At 39.3% G+C, this 16,641-nt stretch overlaps 1 protein-coding gene across 4 annotated transcripts in view; it reads right to left on the bottom strand.

Annotated features, from left to right (window-relative positions):
* The window catches only part of LOC133623874 (protein eva-1 homolog A), a 285,918-nt gene that overhangs the window by 199,523 nt on the left and 69,754 nt on the right, over positions 1-16,641 (bottom strand). The window lies entirely within an intron of this gene.

Here is a 16,641-nt window from a genome sequence, read left to right on the forward strand (position 1 = left end):
AAAACACCCCTGTGCCAACTTTTTTGCAATGTGTAGCTGCCATTAAATTATAAGTGATGATTAGTTATTTCTCACTTCGCACATTAAATATCGTGTCTTTGCAGTCTATTCCATTGAATATAAGTTGAATAGGATTTGCAAATCATTGTATTCCGTTTTTATTTACCATTTACACAACGTGCCAACTTAATTGGTTTTGGGGTTTGTGATATCTGTTTTTTTGAGAGAACTAAAGCAACTAAGAAAAGCAACACGGTTGGATCTGTAAGTAAGGGTGTGTGTCGCTGCCAAATCAAACCATCATTAGTAGGGATGATACTCGAAACCGGTTTTCCCAGTTGTTCGATAAGAAAAGAACAGAGTCCTCGGACTCGAATCCCTTTTTGAGAACCGGTACCCGTTATCGAGACCACTATAGTAAAGAAAAAGAGTTGGTTCTTTATTCGAATCCCTGGGAACGAATCCCGTCCCGACAAGAAATGCCCCGTGGGACATCACAAGAAATGACGTCACGTAGCTCAGTCATTAGGCGCAGATGGGGAAAGCAGGAAAAAAATGGACCGGAAAAAGCGCTCCAAGGCATGGCTTCATTTCACAAAAAAAACGAGGAAGCGGCAATATGCAATTATTGCCAGGCTTTGCTCTCGTGTAAGGGGGGGGAAGCACAACAAGCGTTATTAATATACTGAGATGAAGAATATCTTATTTTCAATGAGGTTGAAAGTATTTCTCATAATTCTTCTTCTTTGTACTATTCATTTGAACAACCTCTTAAACTGGATCATATCAGTACAATGTTTAACTTCTTTACTTAATCCATTCCATCATTTAATTCCACACCGTTTTACAAACCCCGTTTCCATATGAGTTGGGAAATTGTGTTGGATGTAAATATAAACGGAATACAATGATTTGCAAATCATTTTCAACCCATATTCAGTTGAATGCACTACAAAGTCAAGATATTTGTTGTTCAAATACATAAACTTTATTTATTTTTTTTGCAAATAATAATTAACTTAGAATTTCATGGCTGCAACACGTACCAAAGTAGTTGGGAAAGGGCATGTTCACCACTGTGTTACATGGCCTTTCCTTTTAACAACACTCAGTAAACGTTTGGGAACTGAGGAGACACATTTTTTAAACTTTTTAAGCTTTTTAAGCATAGGTGGAATTATTTCCCATTCTTGCTTGATGTACAGCTTAAGTTGTTCAACAGTCCAGGGGTCTCCATTGTGGTATTTTAGGCTTCATAATGCGCCACACATTTTCAATGGGAGACAGATCTGGACTACAGGCAGGCCAGTCTAGTACCCGCACTCTTTTAATATGAAGCCACGTTGATGTAACACGTGGCTTGGCATTGTCTTGCTGAAATAAGCAGGGGCGTCCATGGTAACGTTGCTTGGATGGCAACATATGTTGCTCCAAAACCTGTATGTACCTTTCAGCATTAATGGCGCCTTCACAGATGTGTAAGTTACCCATGTCTTGGGCACTAATACACCCCCATACCATCACAGATGCTGGCTTTTCAACTTTGCGCCTATAAGAATCTGGATGGTTCTTTTCCTCTTTGGTCAGGAGGACACAACGTCCACAGTTTCCAAAAACAATTTGAAATGAGGACTCGTCAGACCACAGAACACTTTTCCACTTTGTTTTAGTCCATCTTAGATGAGCTCAGGCCCAGCAACGCCAACGGCGTTTCTGGGTGTTGTTGATAAACGGTTTTTGCCTTGCATAGGAGAGTTTTACCTTGCACTTACAGATGTAGCGACCAACTGTAGTTACTGACAGTGGGTTTCTGAAGTGTTCCTGAGCCCATGTGGTGATATCCTTTACACACTGATGTCGCTTGTTGATGCAGTACAGCCTGAGGGATCGAAGGTCACGGGCTTAGCTGCTTACGTGCAGTGATTTCTCCAGATTCTCTGAACCCCTTGATGATATTACGGACCGTAGATGGTGAAATCCCTAAATTCCTTGCAATAACTTGTTGAGAAAGGTTTTTCTTAAACTGTTCAACAATTTGCTCACTCACTTGTTGACAAAGCGGTGACCCTCGCCGCATCCTTGTTTGTGAATGACCGAGCATTTCATGGAATCTACTTTTATACCCAATCATGGCACCCACCTGTTCCCAATTTGCCTGTTCACCTGTGGGATGTTCCAAATAAGTGTTTGATGAGCATTCCTCAACGTTATCAGTATTTATTGCCACCTTTCCCAACTTCTTTGTCACGTGTTGCTGTCATCAAATTCTAAAGGTAATGATTATTTGCAAAAAAAAAAAAAGTTTATCAGTTTGAACATCAAATATGTTGTCTTTGTAGCATATTCAACTGAATATGGGTTGAAAATGATTTGCAAATCATTGTATTCTGCTTATATTTACATCTAACACAATTTCCCAACTCATATGGAAACGGGGTTTGTAGCTATTTGCAATTTTACCAAATCATCGAACTTTAATATTTTTGACTCAATAAATAAAGTGTTTGTATGTTCTCTATATCCAACATTATGTATCAGTCTAATTTTTTTTGTAACACCATTAAAGAATGTCACGCACATTTGTAGTTATTTCCCCACATTTCTGCACAATAACTCAGATATGGTAATACTATAGTAGCGAGCAGTAGAGAATGTGAAGTGATTTGTTAAACCAAATATTGTGTGTTTTTTTTTTTTCCATATACAACAATCTACGTGGACTCGATAAGAGAATCGATAAGGAATCGGTTCGATAAGAGGATTCGATAATAGGCTTGAACTCGATAATTTCTTATCAAACATCATCCCTAATTATTAGGGCTTGGTCCAGGCGATGAGCCAGTGCCCAGAGGGACCACAGGTTTTTGCCGCCCTCCAGTTACCCGATGACTGGGGTACGGCACTGTAACCATGGGAACAGGCAAGTGAAACACACGGCGCGGGGACGCATTGGATTTTCTTTCTGTACCACCAATTTATCTTTCCCATCATTGTCTCCGCCATGCTACCTGTTGACTGAAGCCTCCTTTCAAGGCCAAGAATGAGGCGGGTTGAGGCACCTGTGTAAACCGCCGAGCCAATGACAGGTGTCCCCTCAATGCGAGATAGAAGAACACCCAGAAGCATCTCCTCCCCTTTTCCTTTCACCGACAAGCCTTCCTTAACCAGCACACAGCCCTCTCTTAACAAAAGCTATGCTCTATTGTGTCTGCTGGTTTGTGTATTCGCCCATTTAAAAGAGGTTGCTATTCATGTACAAACAAAACTCTTTGAAGGGGAACATTATCACAATTTCAGAATGGTTAAACCATTAAAAATCAGTTCCCAGTGGCTTATTATATTTTTCGAAGATTTTTTCTAAATTTTACCCATCACGCAATATCCCTAAAAAAAGCTTCAAAGTGCCTGATTTTAACCATCGTTAGAAACACCCGTCCATTTTCCCGTGACGTCACATAGTGAAGCCAACACAAACAAACATGGCGGAAAGAACAGCAAGCTATAGCGACATTAGCTCGGATTCAGACTCGGATTTCAGCGGTTTAAGCGATTCAACAGATTACGAATGTATTGAAACGGATGGTTGTAGTGTGGACGCAGGTAGCGAAAACGAAATTGAAGAAGAAACTGAAGCTATTGAGCCATATCGGTTTGAACCGTATGCAAGCGAAACCGACGAAAACGACACGACAGCCAGCGACACGGGAGAAAGAGAGGACGAATTAGGCGATCGCCTTCTAACCAACGATTGCTATGTGTTTGTTTGGCATTAAAGGAAACTAACAACTATGAACTAGGTTTACAGCATATGAAATACATTTGACACTTTGAGAGTGCAGACAGCCCAATTTTCATCAATTAATATATTCTGTAGACATACCCTTATCCGCGCTCTTTTCCTGAAAGCTGATCTGTCCAGTTTTGGAGTTGATGTCAGCAGGCCAGGGAAGTTCGGGTCGATAGGGGGTTTAGCTCGCTCGTCTGCGGGAACAAATTGCTTGCCGTGCTACCGAGTACCTTTGTCCCTGAATTGCTCACACACTCCGGCAGATTCAATGGGGGTCTGGCGGCAGATTTCTTTGACTTTATCGTTGGAAATGCATCTGCTTTGAGTGTCGCAGGATATCCACACATTCTTGCCATCTCTGTCGTAGCATAGCTTTCGTCGGTAAAGTGTGCAGAACAAACGTCCAATTTCTTGCCACTTTCGCATCTTTGGGCCACTGGTGCAACTTGAATCCGTCCCTGTTCGTGTTGTTACACCCTCCGACAACACACCGACGAGGCATGATGTCTCCACGGTACGGAAAACAGTCGAAAAAAACGGAAAATAACAGAGCTGATTTGACTCGGTGTTTGAGAAAATGGCGGATTGCTTCCCGATGTGACGCCACGTTGTGACGTCATCGCTCCGAGAGCGAATAATAGAAAGGCGTTTAATTCGCCAAAATTCACCCATTTAGAGTTCGGAAATCGGTTAAAAAAAAAAAAGGTCTTTTTTCTGCAACATCAAGGTATATATTGACGCTTACATAGGTCTGGTGATAATGTTCCCCTTTAACATGAAAGCTGCACCTGTTTTTTGACCAATAAAGGAGAAAATCAAATCATGTGATGCGATTAACGACCTATATCGTCATATTTAGGTTTCGGCTGTAATCCCTGGGCCGGGCATCATGTGATGGGACTAAGGCTTGACCTTGCAATAAAGGGAGGGATGTATGATGGAGATTAGTGACGACCCACCGTGTTGTGTCAACATGACACAGAAAAGAGAAGGATTTCCTCCCCGGGGAAGATACATGAGACCTTGTTAGAGGTTGCATGCCGAGTCAAGTGTTGAACATTGTGTTTTCATTCCTAATTGACTGATTCCTAATGTACAAGACATCACAGTGCGGGGAAATCGACAAGAACGATTGGTCAGTGAGTATGGTAAGCATATATTTTCATACAAACCCCAAAACCAGTGAAGTTGGCACGTTGTGTAAATGGTAAATAAAAACAGAATACAATGATTAGCAAACCCTTTTCAACTTATATTCAATTGAATAGACCGCAAAGACAAGATACTTAACGGTCCAACTGGAAAACGTTGTTATTTCTTGCAAATATTAGCTCATTTGAAACTTGATGCCTGCGACATGGTTCAAAAAAGCTGGCACAAGTTGCAGAAAAAGACTGAGAAAGTTGAGGAATGCGAATCAAACACTTATTGGGAACATCCCACAGGTGAACAGGCTAATTGGGAACAGGTGGGTGCAATGATTGGGTATAAAAGCAGCTTCTGTGAAATGCTCAGTCATTCACAAACAAGGATGGGGGTGAGGGTCACCACTTAGTGAGCAAATGCGTGAGCAAATTGTTGAACAGTTTAAGAACAACATTTCTCAACCAGGTATTGCAAGGAATTTAGGGATTTCACCATCTACGGCTCAGTAATGTCATCAAAAAGGTTCAGAGAATCTGGAAAAATCACTGCATGTAATTAGGGCTGCAACAACTAATCGATTAAATTGATTATAATCGATTATAAAAACAGTTGGCGATTAATTTAGTCATCGATTCGTTGGATCTATAATATGCGCATGCGCAGAGGCAATTTTTTATTTTTGTATATTTTTTAAATTTTTTATAAACCTTTATTATAAACTGCAACATGTACAAACAGCTGAGAAACAATAATCAAAATAAGTATGGTGCCAGTATGCTGTTTTTTTCCCAATAAAATACTGGAAAGGATAGAAATGTAGTTGGTCTCTTTTATCCGATTATTTATCGATTAATCGAAGTAATAATCGACAGATTAATCGATTACCAAATCAATCGTTAGTTGCAGCCCTACATGTAAGCGATGATATTACGGACCTTCAATCCCTCAGGTGGTACTGCATCAAAAAACGACATCAGTGTGTAAAGGATATCACCACACGGGCTCAGGAACACTTCAGTAAACCGCTGTCAGTAAGTAGAGTTTGTCGCTACATCTGTAAGTGCAAGTTATAACTACTATACAAAGCCAAAGCCCTTTATCAACAACACCCATGAACGCTGCCGGCTTCGATGGGCCCGAGCTCATCTAAGATGGACTGATGCAAAGTGGAAAAGTGTTCTGTGGTCTGACGAGTCCACATTTCAAATTGTTTTTGGAAACTGTGGACGTCGTGTCCTCTGGAACAAAGAGGAAAATAAACATCCGGATTGTTGTAAGCGCAAAGTTCAAAAGCCAGCATCTGTGATGGTATGGGGGTGTATTAGTGCCCAAGGCATGGGTAACTTACACATCTGTGAAGGCACCATTAATGCTGAAAGGTGCATACAGGTTTTGGAGCAATATATGTTGCCATCCAAGCAATGTCTTTTTCGTGGACGCCCCTGCTTATTTCAGCAAGACAATGCCAAGCCATGTGTTACAACAGCGTGGTTTTGTAGTAAAAGAGTGCGGGTACTAGACTGGCTTGCCTGTAGTCCAGACCTGTCTCTCATAGAAAATGTGTGGCGCATTATGAAGCCTAAAATACCACAACGGAGACCCCCGGACTGTTGAACAACTTAAGATGTACATCAAGCAAGAATAGGAAACAATTCCAGCTGAAAAGCTTCAAAAATTGGTCTCCTCAGTCCCCAAACGTTTACTGAGTGTTGTTAAAAGGAAAGGCCATGTAACACAGTGGTAAAAAATGCCCCTGTGCCAACTTGTTTGCAATGTGTAGCTGCCATTAAATTCTAAGTTAATGATTATTTGCAAAACAAAATAAGTTTCTCAGTTCGAACATTATATATCTTGTCTTTGCAGTCCATTCAATTGAATATAAGTTGAAAAGGATTTGCAAATCATTGTATTCTGTTTTTATTCACCATTTACACAACGTGCCAACTTCACTGGTTTTGGGTTTTGTATTTAAATAATCTAATGCTATAAATATAATTGACTATTATATATAAGCTGCTCAGACAAATTGCATTCTATTATTGTATTTACAAAGACTGTTACAAGTCTACATTCAGTTCAGTTTGCTTTTATTTAGGGACAAGAATCTGTAGACAGTAATTACTTGGCTACAGCAGATGTGTTTGTGCATTTGATGGTGAATGTTTGGCTGTGGACCTTAAAGGCTTTGTTATTTTTATAGGCACTGCTTTTTCTCTTTTATTTAAACAAGGAGGTTAATGGTTAACTGTTAAGAGCATTGTTGGAATACATTTGCAAAAACAACAGCAGTAAGCATGTCGGGTTCACAAATGGCAGATGTCCCATTCTGTAACTTCTAGAACACACAGCATCTACACATCCATTTTTCATGCTCAATTGGTTCACCTACAATACCAAGTTATCATTTTCAAATAGTGTTCATTCATGCTTCTAAACAATTTAAAAAATGGGCCGCTTGTTCAGAATAATCAGTCTCACTTTGGGTGCAATAATGCTGAAAGTATTTCTCAAACTAAAGCTTGAGTACTTCAAGTATTTGACAAGAGGAAGAAGGGAGAAGTCTGTGATTTAACTCCAGAGGCAGTGCAGCTGGAGAATAAATCCTGCTCAAGGCTTTTTTTTCAACCTTTTTTGAAAAATGTCACCTCCTTTTATTGGCTGGGTTTGTTATTTTTTGGAAATATTAGCTCAATTGGAAGTTGATGCCTGCAACATGTTTCATTAAAGCTGGCACAAGTGGCAAAAAAGACAGAGAAAATCGAGGAACGCTCATCAAACACTTATTTGGAACATCCCACAGGTGAACAGGCTAAGTTATTTGTTAACCGTATTGGTATTGAAAAGCAGGAAGCTATCTGTATCAGTATCAGCTTGACAAAAAAAACTATCCATAGGAATAATAATGTATCAGTTGGTTTTAACTAAATTACATAAAAAAAATCAAGTGTTTACATTTGTAAGATTAAATATGTGTGAAAAGGAGTTGAAGGAAGCAGTGCATACTCGGTTTACTGTATTTTGAGCTATCCCACGCTGTATGAATGGGGGCCAAACGTCTCTAAATAGACCTTGCACTCATGATAATTGCACATTTGTAACCAGACCTCAAAACGCGTTCAGAGTAGCCAAGAGGTTTTTTTGAACGTCGCACAAATCAAAGGCCGTGGCAGCGTTTCATCTCGCTACATTAACCCCTTACGCATTTGCAGCTTTGTAACTTTATTGGTGTTATTTTAGGCAAATTATAGCTGTCAGAACCATCAAACGTCGAAGAAAAGTCAAGCTGCGGGCCTGCTGCTGTAAAATGAATCGCCTTTAAGCGGTGATTACGGGGGGGAAGCGCAAAAGGTTGCCGCCGCACTGACTTGAGAGAAGGTTGAATTAGTTTTTTCTCAGTTTTTTCCAAGACTTTGAACAATGGGAATTTGGTGGCGCCGTCTTCAAGTATTCAAAGATTTGATTTAGAGGAGTCTGATTCGACTATCTCCCTGACGGTCGAATCGTTGGATGTTAATAGTCCTCACAAACTGTGCTTTACCCTTTTTTTGAGGAGGAAAAAGTCGCAAATAAGATCTTTGGTTTTTGTTTACTTTAATGAAAGACGATATTCCTTTTTATAAGTACCTTTTATTAACTTTGGAATATTCACATATCCACGTTAGAGCATATAATGTTACGCCACCTATATAGAGTAAACTTGGCCGACGATAGAGCGTTTATTCTATCGTAATGTACAAACTAGGGATGTCCGATAATGGCTTTTTGCCGATATCCGATATTCCGATATTGTCCAACTCTTTGATTACCGATACCGATATCAACCGATATATACAGTCGTGGAATTAAAACATTATTATGCCTGATTTGGACAACCAGGTATGGTGAAGATAATGTACTTTAAAAAAAATAAAATAAAATAAAATAAGATAAATAAATTAAAAACATTTTCTTGAATAAAAAAGAAAGTAAAACAATATAAAAACAGTTACATAGAAACTAGTAATTAATGAAAATGAGTAAAATTAACTGTTAAAGGTTAGTACTATTAGTGGATCAGCAGCACGCACAATCATGTGTGCTTACGGACTGTATCCCTTGCAGACTGTTTTGATATATATTGATATATAATGTAGGAACCAAAATATTAAAAACAGAAAGAAACAACCCTTTTGTGTGAATGAGTAAGTGTATATTGTGTTTTTTATGTTGATTTAATAAATAAATAAAAAAATAAAAATAAAATAAAATAAAAAAATAAAAAAACGATAATAAAAAAAACTGATACCGATAATTTCCGATATTACATTTTAACGCATTTATAGGCATCTCTAGTACAAACCCCAAATCAGTAAAATGGCACGTTGTGTAATTGGTAAATAAAAACAGAATACAATGATTTGCTAATCCCTTTCAACTTATATTCAATTGAATAGACTGCAAAGACAAAATATTTAATGTTGGAACTGAGAATTTTTTTTTTTTTTGTGCAAATAATCATTAACTTAGATTTTAATGGCAGCAACACATTGCAAAAGTTGGCACAGGGGCATTTTTACTACTGTGTTACATTCTTACATACTTTCCTTTTAACAACACTCAGTAAACGTTGGGGAACTGAGGAAACCAATTTTTGAAGATTTTCAGGTGGAATTATTTCCCATTCTTGATCAATGTACAGCTTAAGTTGTTCAACAGTCCGGGGTCTCTGTTGTGGTATTTTAGGCTTCATAATGCGCCACACATTTTCAATGGGAGACAGGTCTGGACTACAGGCAGGCCAGTCTAGTACCCGCACTCTTTTACTACGAAGCCACACTGTTGTACATGTGGCTTGGCATTGTCTTGCTGAAATAAGCAGGGGCGTCCATGAAAAACACCTTGCTTGGATAGCAACATATGTTGCTCTAAAACCTGTATGTACCTTTCAGCATTAATGGTGCCTTCACAGATGTGCAAGTTACTCATGCCTTGGGCACTAATACACCCCCATACCATCACAGATGCTGGCTTTTGAACTTTGTGCCTATAACAGTCCGGAAGGTTCTTTTCCTGTTTGGTCCAGAGGACACGACGTCCACAGTTTCCCCCCAAAATTGGAATGTGGAGTCGTCAGACCACAGAACACTTTTCCCACTTTGCATCAGTTCATCTTCAATGAGCTCGAGCCCAGCGAAACCGGCTGCGTTTCTGGGTGTTGTTGATAGATGGCTTTCACTTTGTATAGTAGAGTTTTAACTTGCACTTACAGATGTAGCAACCAACTCTAGTTACTGACAGTGGTTTTCTGAAGTGTTCCGGAGCTAATGTGTTGATATCCTTTACACACTGATGTCGCTTTTTGATGCAGTACCGCCTGAGGGATCGAAGGTCCATAATATCATCGCTTACGTGGAGTGATTTCTCCAGATTCTCTGAAGCTTTTGATGATATTACGGACCGTAGATGGTGAAATCCCTAAATTCCTTGCAATAGCTCGTTGGGAAATGTTGTTCTTAAACTGTTGGACAATTTGCTCACGCATTTGTTGACAAAGTGGTGACCCTCGCCCCATCCTTGTTTGTGAATGACATGGAAGCGGCTTTCATACCCAATCATGGCACCCACCTGTTCCCAATTAGCCTGTTCACCTGTGGGATGTTCCAAATACGTGTTTGATGAGCTGTCATTAACGTTCTCAGGTTTTTTTGCCACTTGTGCCAGCTTTTTTGAAACATGTTGCAGGTCTCAAATTCCAAATGAGCTAATATTTGCAAAAAATAACAACATTTTCCAGTTCAAACATTAAATATATTGTCTTTGCAGTCTATTCAGTTGAATATAAGTTGGAAAGGATTTGCAAATCATTGTATTTTGTTTTTATTTACCTAGAACGTGACATGCAGATAAAACAACTAAAAGCCCTTCTGCTTTTCAATCATGTGCGGTCCTACCTCTAAACTCTTTTTGAAGACGGGCACATATGATAAACAAGCTGCATGAGACAGGTTGATAAAGTTTGCCTTAAAAACTAAAGACTTGCACGACAAAAAAGAAAACCTCCTATACATGTTTTACTGCTCAAACTCTAGATTTAAGTTGGGGGGGAAAAAAAAAAAGAAAAAGAAAAACATTCTTCAAATTCATTACATTCTGCGCCTTTCTGCTTTAAATCACGTTTAGGATTAGCCTATTTTTTTTTTTTTACTTTACACAATGGAGCAGAAAAAAGCATATGCAGTTAACATGCCTAAAAGTCAACGATCATTACTCAAGGACAGTAAATGGGTAGCTCACTGCAACTTCCTTCAAGTTCTGCATTGAGTCTTGAGTGAAACCACCTAACACTGTGTCAACAAATCTATACATTCTACATTATATACATCTTCCCCTGTAAAATTGATCAGGATAGAAATTTGGGTGTAATAATGGACTCAGACTTGAACTTTAACAGCCACATTAGGTCAATAACATCAGCAGCTTTTTACCACCTGAAAAAACATGCTAAGATCTTCAAACATTAACTAAATCAGACTGAGAGCTGTAAAGCAGCTGCAATACATCCAAAATGCTGCTGCTCAAGTCCTGACTAGAACCAAGAAATACGACCATAATAGTCAAGTGCTTAGGTCACTGCATTGGCTTCCTGTTGCTCAGATAATAGACTTTGAAAAAGCTTTTCATGTTCTTGTGCCAAAGTACATTTCTGACATGTTAGAGACATATGAACCCCCTCAGACTCTGAGAACCGCAGTAAGTGGTCTCCTTCTGGTGCCCAGGGTCAGGAACAAGCATGGTGAGGCTGCATTTCAGTTTTGTGCTCCTACAATCTGGAATAGTATTCCTAAAGATGTGAGGCAGGCTTCAACGTTGGCAATGTTCAACACGTGTATTTATTGGTGCTAGGGGTGTAACGGTACGTGTATTTGTATTGTACCGTTTCGGTACGGGGGTTTCGGTTCGGTTCGGAGGTGTACCGAACGAGTTTCGACACAAACATATTAAGTAGCCGCCTCAGCTTTCTTCTGCCTCTGTCTCTGTCAGTCCTCTACACAGCACCCAGCATTGTCCCACCCACACAACCATCTGATTGGTTAAAAACAGAGCGGTAACAGACAATCAGCAGTGCGTATTCAGAGCGCATGTCGTCAGTGCTTAGCGTTTAGCAGGTAAGCATCAGGCAGCGGACTCTCTCCAAATTATAATAAACACCTCCCAGTCAACTACTAGTAACATCACTATGAGCCCGTTGACCTTCTAGAAATATAAAAGGCAGTTCAGCTCGCTCGCAGTCCTTGAGGTGAAAGCTAATTCGCTTTTAGCGTAACGTTAGCTCATTTTGCGGTGTGTGTGTGTAACGGACAGCAAAGCCCTGTCTGTCTGTTATTTCACTTTACCATTTTCAGTGTTGATTGAGCTGTGTTGAAGCAGCAAAAAGGGACATTATGTTAAATGAAGAGTTTCTGTCTCTGATAGTTGATATAATAATGTAAGTGCATCATTAAGCCTACATGAACTCCATGATGTTCAGGGATGAATAGTCTCTCCTATTGCTATTGTACCATTTTTTTCAGCTATAGTTACATTAATCATTAGAAATGCAGCAGCCTAGTTTTGAATGGCAGGGTCCCTGCTATCACATATTGATAAAAATACAACATTTACATAATAAAAATCAACTACAGGCTTCCCAAATGTTGTAATAAATTAAGCATGAGTTGACTTGGAACGGTTTAATGTTGCACTTTTTATATGTGGAAGAAACGTTTTGTCATTGTATTTAATCTGAGCAAAAACTTGAGGCAGTTTAATGTTGATTAACGTGGGCAGAATTATTATAGTGTTCCCAATGTTAAAAGGATAAAGCCATTGTTTACAAATTTGGTGAATAAATAACCAAAAAATTTATGTTTTGTTGTTTTCTTACTGTACCGAAAATGAACCGAACCGTGACCTCTAAACCGAGGTACGTACCGAACGGAAATTTTTGTGTACCGTTACACCCCTAATTGGTGCATAATACAGCTTGAAGTACTTTATCTACACTCTTTGATTTTAATTTGAATTATAATAGTTTTATAATTATTTTTATTTTATGCTTTTAATTAATTTACTAGTATTGCTATTATGATTATTTTATTTTTGGCTTTGCCTTTGTGTGATTTTCTTACAGCACCTTAAATTGCCTTGTGTACGAATTGTGCTCTAAAAGTAAACTTGCCTTGCCTTGTTTTCTTTAAGGTCAAGAAGGACACAAGGTTAGGCAGAGGTGTATTTATAACAATTTTATAGACAAATTATGCTATTTATAGTTGCGGTGGAGAGTGTGTGTGTGTGTGTGTGTGTGGGGGGGGGGGGGGGGGGGCAAATATAGAAGATAATTGCATAATAGAAGATAATTGCTCTAAAGTAACGATACTCTTATTTGAGTACAGTTTATAAATGAATGCATACGAGAAAATGAGACTGAACAATCTAGAGAAAATAACAATCTATACTGTATATATATTATATCAATCCACATTTACCCCTTCATTCTTTTTAAAGGTAACAATTAGGTTGTTATAAAGCCACAGGAAGAGCTGGACGAAGTGGCTGGGGAGAGGGAAGTCTGGGCTTCCCTGCTTAGGCTGCTGCCCCCGCGACCCGACCTCGGATAAGCGGAAGAAGATGGATGGATGGATGGATGGATGGATAAAGGCCATTGTATAAAAACCTCATTGACAAACATTAAGGAACTGAATATTTACAATTTAACCTGGAAAATACTCAAAGCTCTCTCACCTCAACTAAATTAAACTGTCTTACTCCAATCCACATTCAGTACATTTCCATACCAGAATTGTAAAGGAGTCACTCATTGCAACAGATAACAAGTGTGACAGCTTACTCTGTTCCTGCGCAAAAACTGCTTGGAAAAATAAAATGGGCTTTGTTAGACTTAAAAGAACATCTCACTGAGGGGCAAAATTAAGAACAGTTCTATCAGGTGAGACCAGGAGACAGCAACCTAAAATGTTGAAAGAGCCATATTGGTACAAAAATAAATAAAAAAAAGTCTGTCTGGAACCACAAAAATGAAAAGTGTAATGAAGGCAACAGGTAATGTAAGTGTCTATATGAACTATAGTAGCCTACTATCAAATGACTGTCGCAAATCTTCGTTGACAGAAATTTTAAATTTTAATATTTATTCTACACATTTTTACAACATTGGAAAACATTAGTAAAACGGGGGCTTCCACAGGATGTGATAACTCCTGGAAATTACAGTCTTAGAATGGCCGAATTATAGATGCAAAGTTAATAGAACGGCAGGCTGTCTTTTTCCTTAGGCAAGCTGGGTAACGTTTGCTGTGGCACACAAACAACTATCAGAAATGCAGCCAATATTACATACAGATAATGTGTCGTGAGACATGCAAATATAAATTAAATACACAGAGGACATAAGTAAAGGAAATTAAATGACCTCAAATATACCTGCAAAGGCATAATCATGCAATATGTACATACAGCTAGCCTAAATAGCATGTTAGCATTGATTATTAGCACTCCACGCAAGTCAATAACATCAACAAAGCCCGCCTTTGTGCGTTCACGCACAGCATACAACGTTTGGTGGACAAACTGAGACAAAGGAGTGGCATTAAACACATCTTTCTGTGGCAGCGTCAGAGAAAGTTGTACACGTAAACCAACTATGGTGAGTTCAAGGACCGTCAAAATTAGTAGGACAAAACGGCGCTGGCCAAATACTGTCATCAGGGAAGCATAAACACAAACATTAAACAGTGGGCTTTCTAACAATTAGGAAGGTTTGTGTTATGTTTGTCTTCCTACAGAAACATTATTAAAACAACAAACATATTTTCCCCCCATCTTTTTCCATTTTTTAAAAAGCTCCAGGGAGCCACTAGGGCGGTTCTAAAGACCCGCGGGTTGCTGACCCCTGGTCTAGACCAAAAGTTCAAGGGCCAAATTCTTGTCCCAGTCATGGATTGACCAAATGTCACTGATTAGCACTCCAGCAAATCAGTAAACATCAACAAACCTCACCTTTGTGCATCCACGCACAGCATAAAAGGTTTGGTGGACAAAATGAGACAAAGAAGGATAAAACACGTCTTTCTGTGGCAGCGTCGGAGAAAGTTGTATGTGTAAACAAACTGTTGCGTCACAGTCCACACAACTACGGTGAGTTCAATGACCTTCGAAATTAGTAGGACAAAACGGTGCTTACCAAATACTCTCATCAGTGAAGCATGTATAACAAACAGTGGGATGTCTTAACAGCTAGGAAAGTTTGTGTCGTGTTTGTCCTTCTACAGAAACCATATTAACACACACACACAAAAAAAAAATTCACCCGCCTTTTTCCATTTTCATACATTTTTGAAAAAGCTCCAGGGAGCCACTAGAGCGGCGCTAAAGTGTGTACTGTGTGTACATGTGCATTTTTAGGAGATTTATACCTGTATTTAACCACAACCAAAATGCCCCATCATTCACTTTCTCTGCATGCAACAAATGGAAAGTGCAATTCACAGTTTACCAGAGAATGAAAAATAGCAGTTTAACAGTTGATTTATTCTATTTTTCTTTTTACATTAATTCTACGGGAATCGGTTATCCCGGGGGTCAGCAACCCGCGGCTCTCGGGCCGCATTCTAGTGGCTCCCTGGAGCATTTTTAAAAAAGGATTGAAAATGGAAAAAGATGGGGAAAATAATGTTTTTGTTTTAGTATGTTTTTTGTTTGAGGACAAACACGACACAAACCTTCCCAATTGTTAGAAAGCCTACTGTTTAATATGTTTGTGTGTATGCTTCACAGATGACAGTATTTGGTGAACATCGTTTTGTCCTACTAATCTCGGCAGTTCTTGAACTCACCATAGTGTGGACTGTGACGCAACAGTTCGTTTACATGTAAAATCTTCCACTCCTTCTTTGTCTCATTTTGTCCACCAAACGTTTTATACTGTGCGTGAATGCACAAAGGTGAGCTTTGTTGGTGCTAATCAGGCATATTTGGTCAGTGCATGACTGCAAGCTAATCAATGCTAACATGCTATTTAGGCTAGCTGTATGTACATATTGCATCATTATGCCTCATTTGTAGCTATATTTGAGCTCATTTATAACCTTTACTTGTATCTTCTTTGTATATAATTTAGTTTTGCATGTCTCATGACACATTATCTGTATGTAATATTGGCTGCATTTCTGTTTGTGTGCCATATTGTTCCAGACCACAGCAAACATTACCTAGCTTGCCAAAGATTGTAATCAATCCCTTAGAAGAAGACAGACTCCTTTAACTTGGACACACACGTCTATACCTTTGGCCATTAAAAGCCAAGAGTTATCTGGGCGGCATGGCGTAGTGGGTAGAGCAACCGTGCCAGAAACCTGAGGGTTGCAGGTTCGCTCCCTGCCTCTTACCATCCAAAAATCGCTGCCGTTGTGTCCTTGGGCGGGACACTTCACCCTTTGCCCCCAGTGCCACTCACACCGGTGAATTGAAAGATGAATGATAGGTGGTGGTCGGAGGGGCCGTTGGCGCAAATTGCAGCCACGCTTCCGTCAGTCTACCCCAGGGCAGCTGTGGCTTTGAAAGTAGCTTACCACCACCAGGTGTGAATGAATGATGGGTTCTACATGTAAAGCGACTTTGGGTACTTAGAAAAGCGCTATATAAATCCCAGGTATTATTATTATTATTATTAT

Source organism: Nerophis lumbriciformis, linkage group LG26, assembly GCF_033978685.3.
Source record: "Nerophis lumbriciformis linkage group LG26, RoL_Nlum_v2.1, whole genome shotgun sequence".
NCBI lineage: Eukaryota > Metazoa > Chordata > Actinopteri > Syngnathiformes > Syngnathidae > Nerophis > Nerophis lumbriciformis.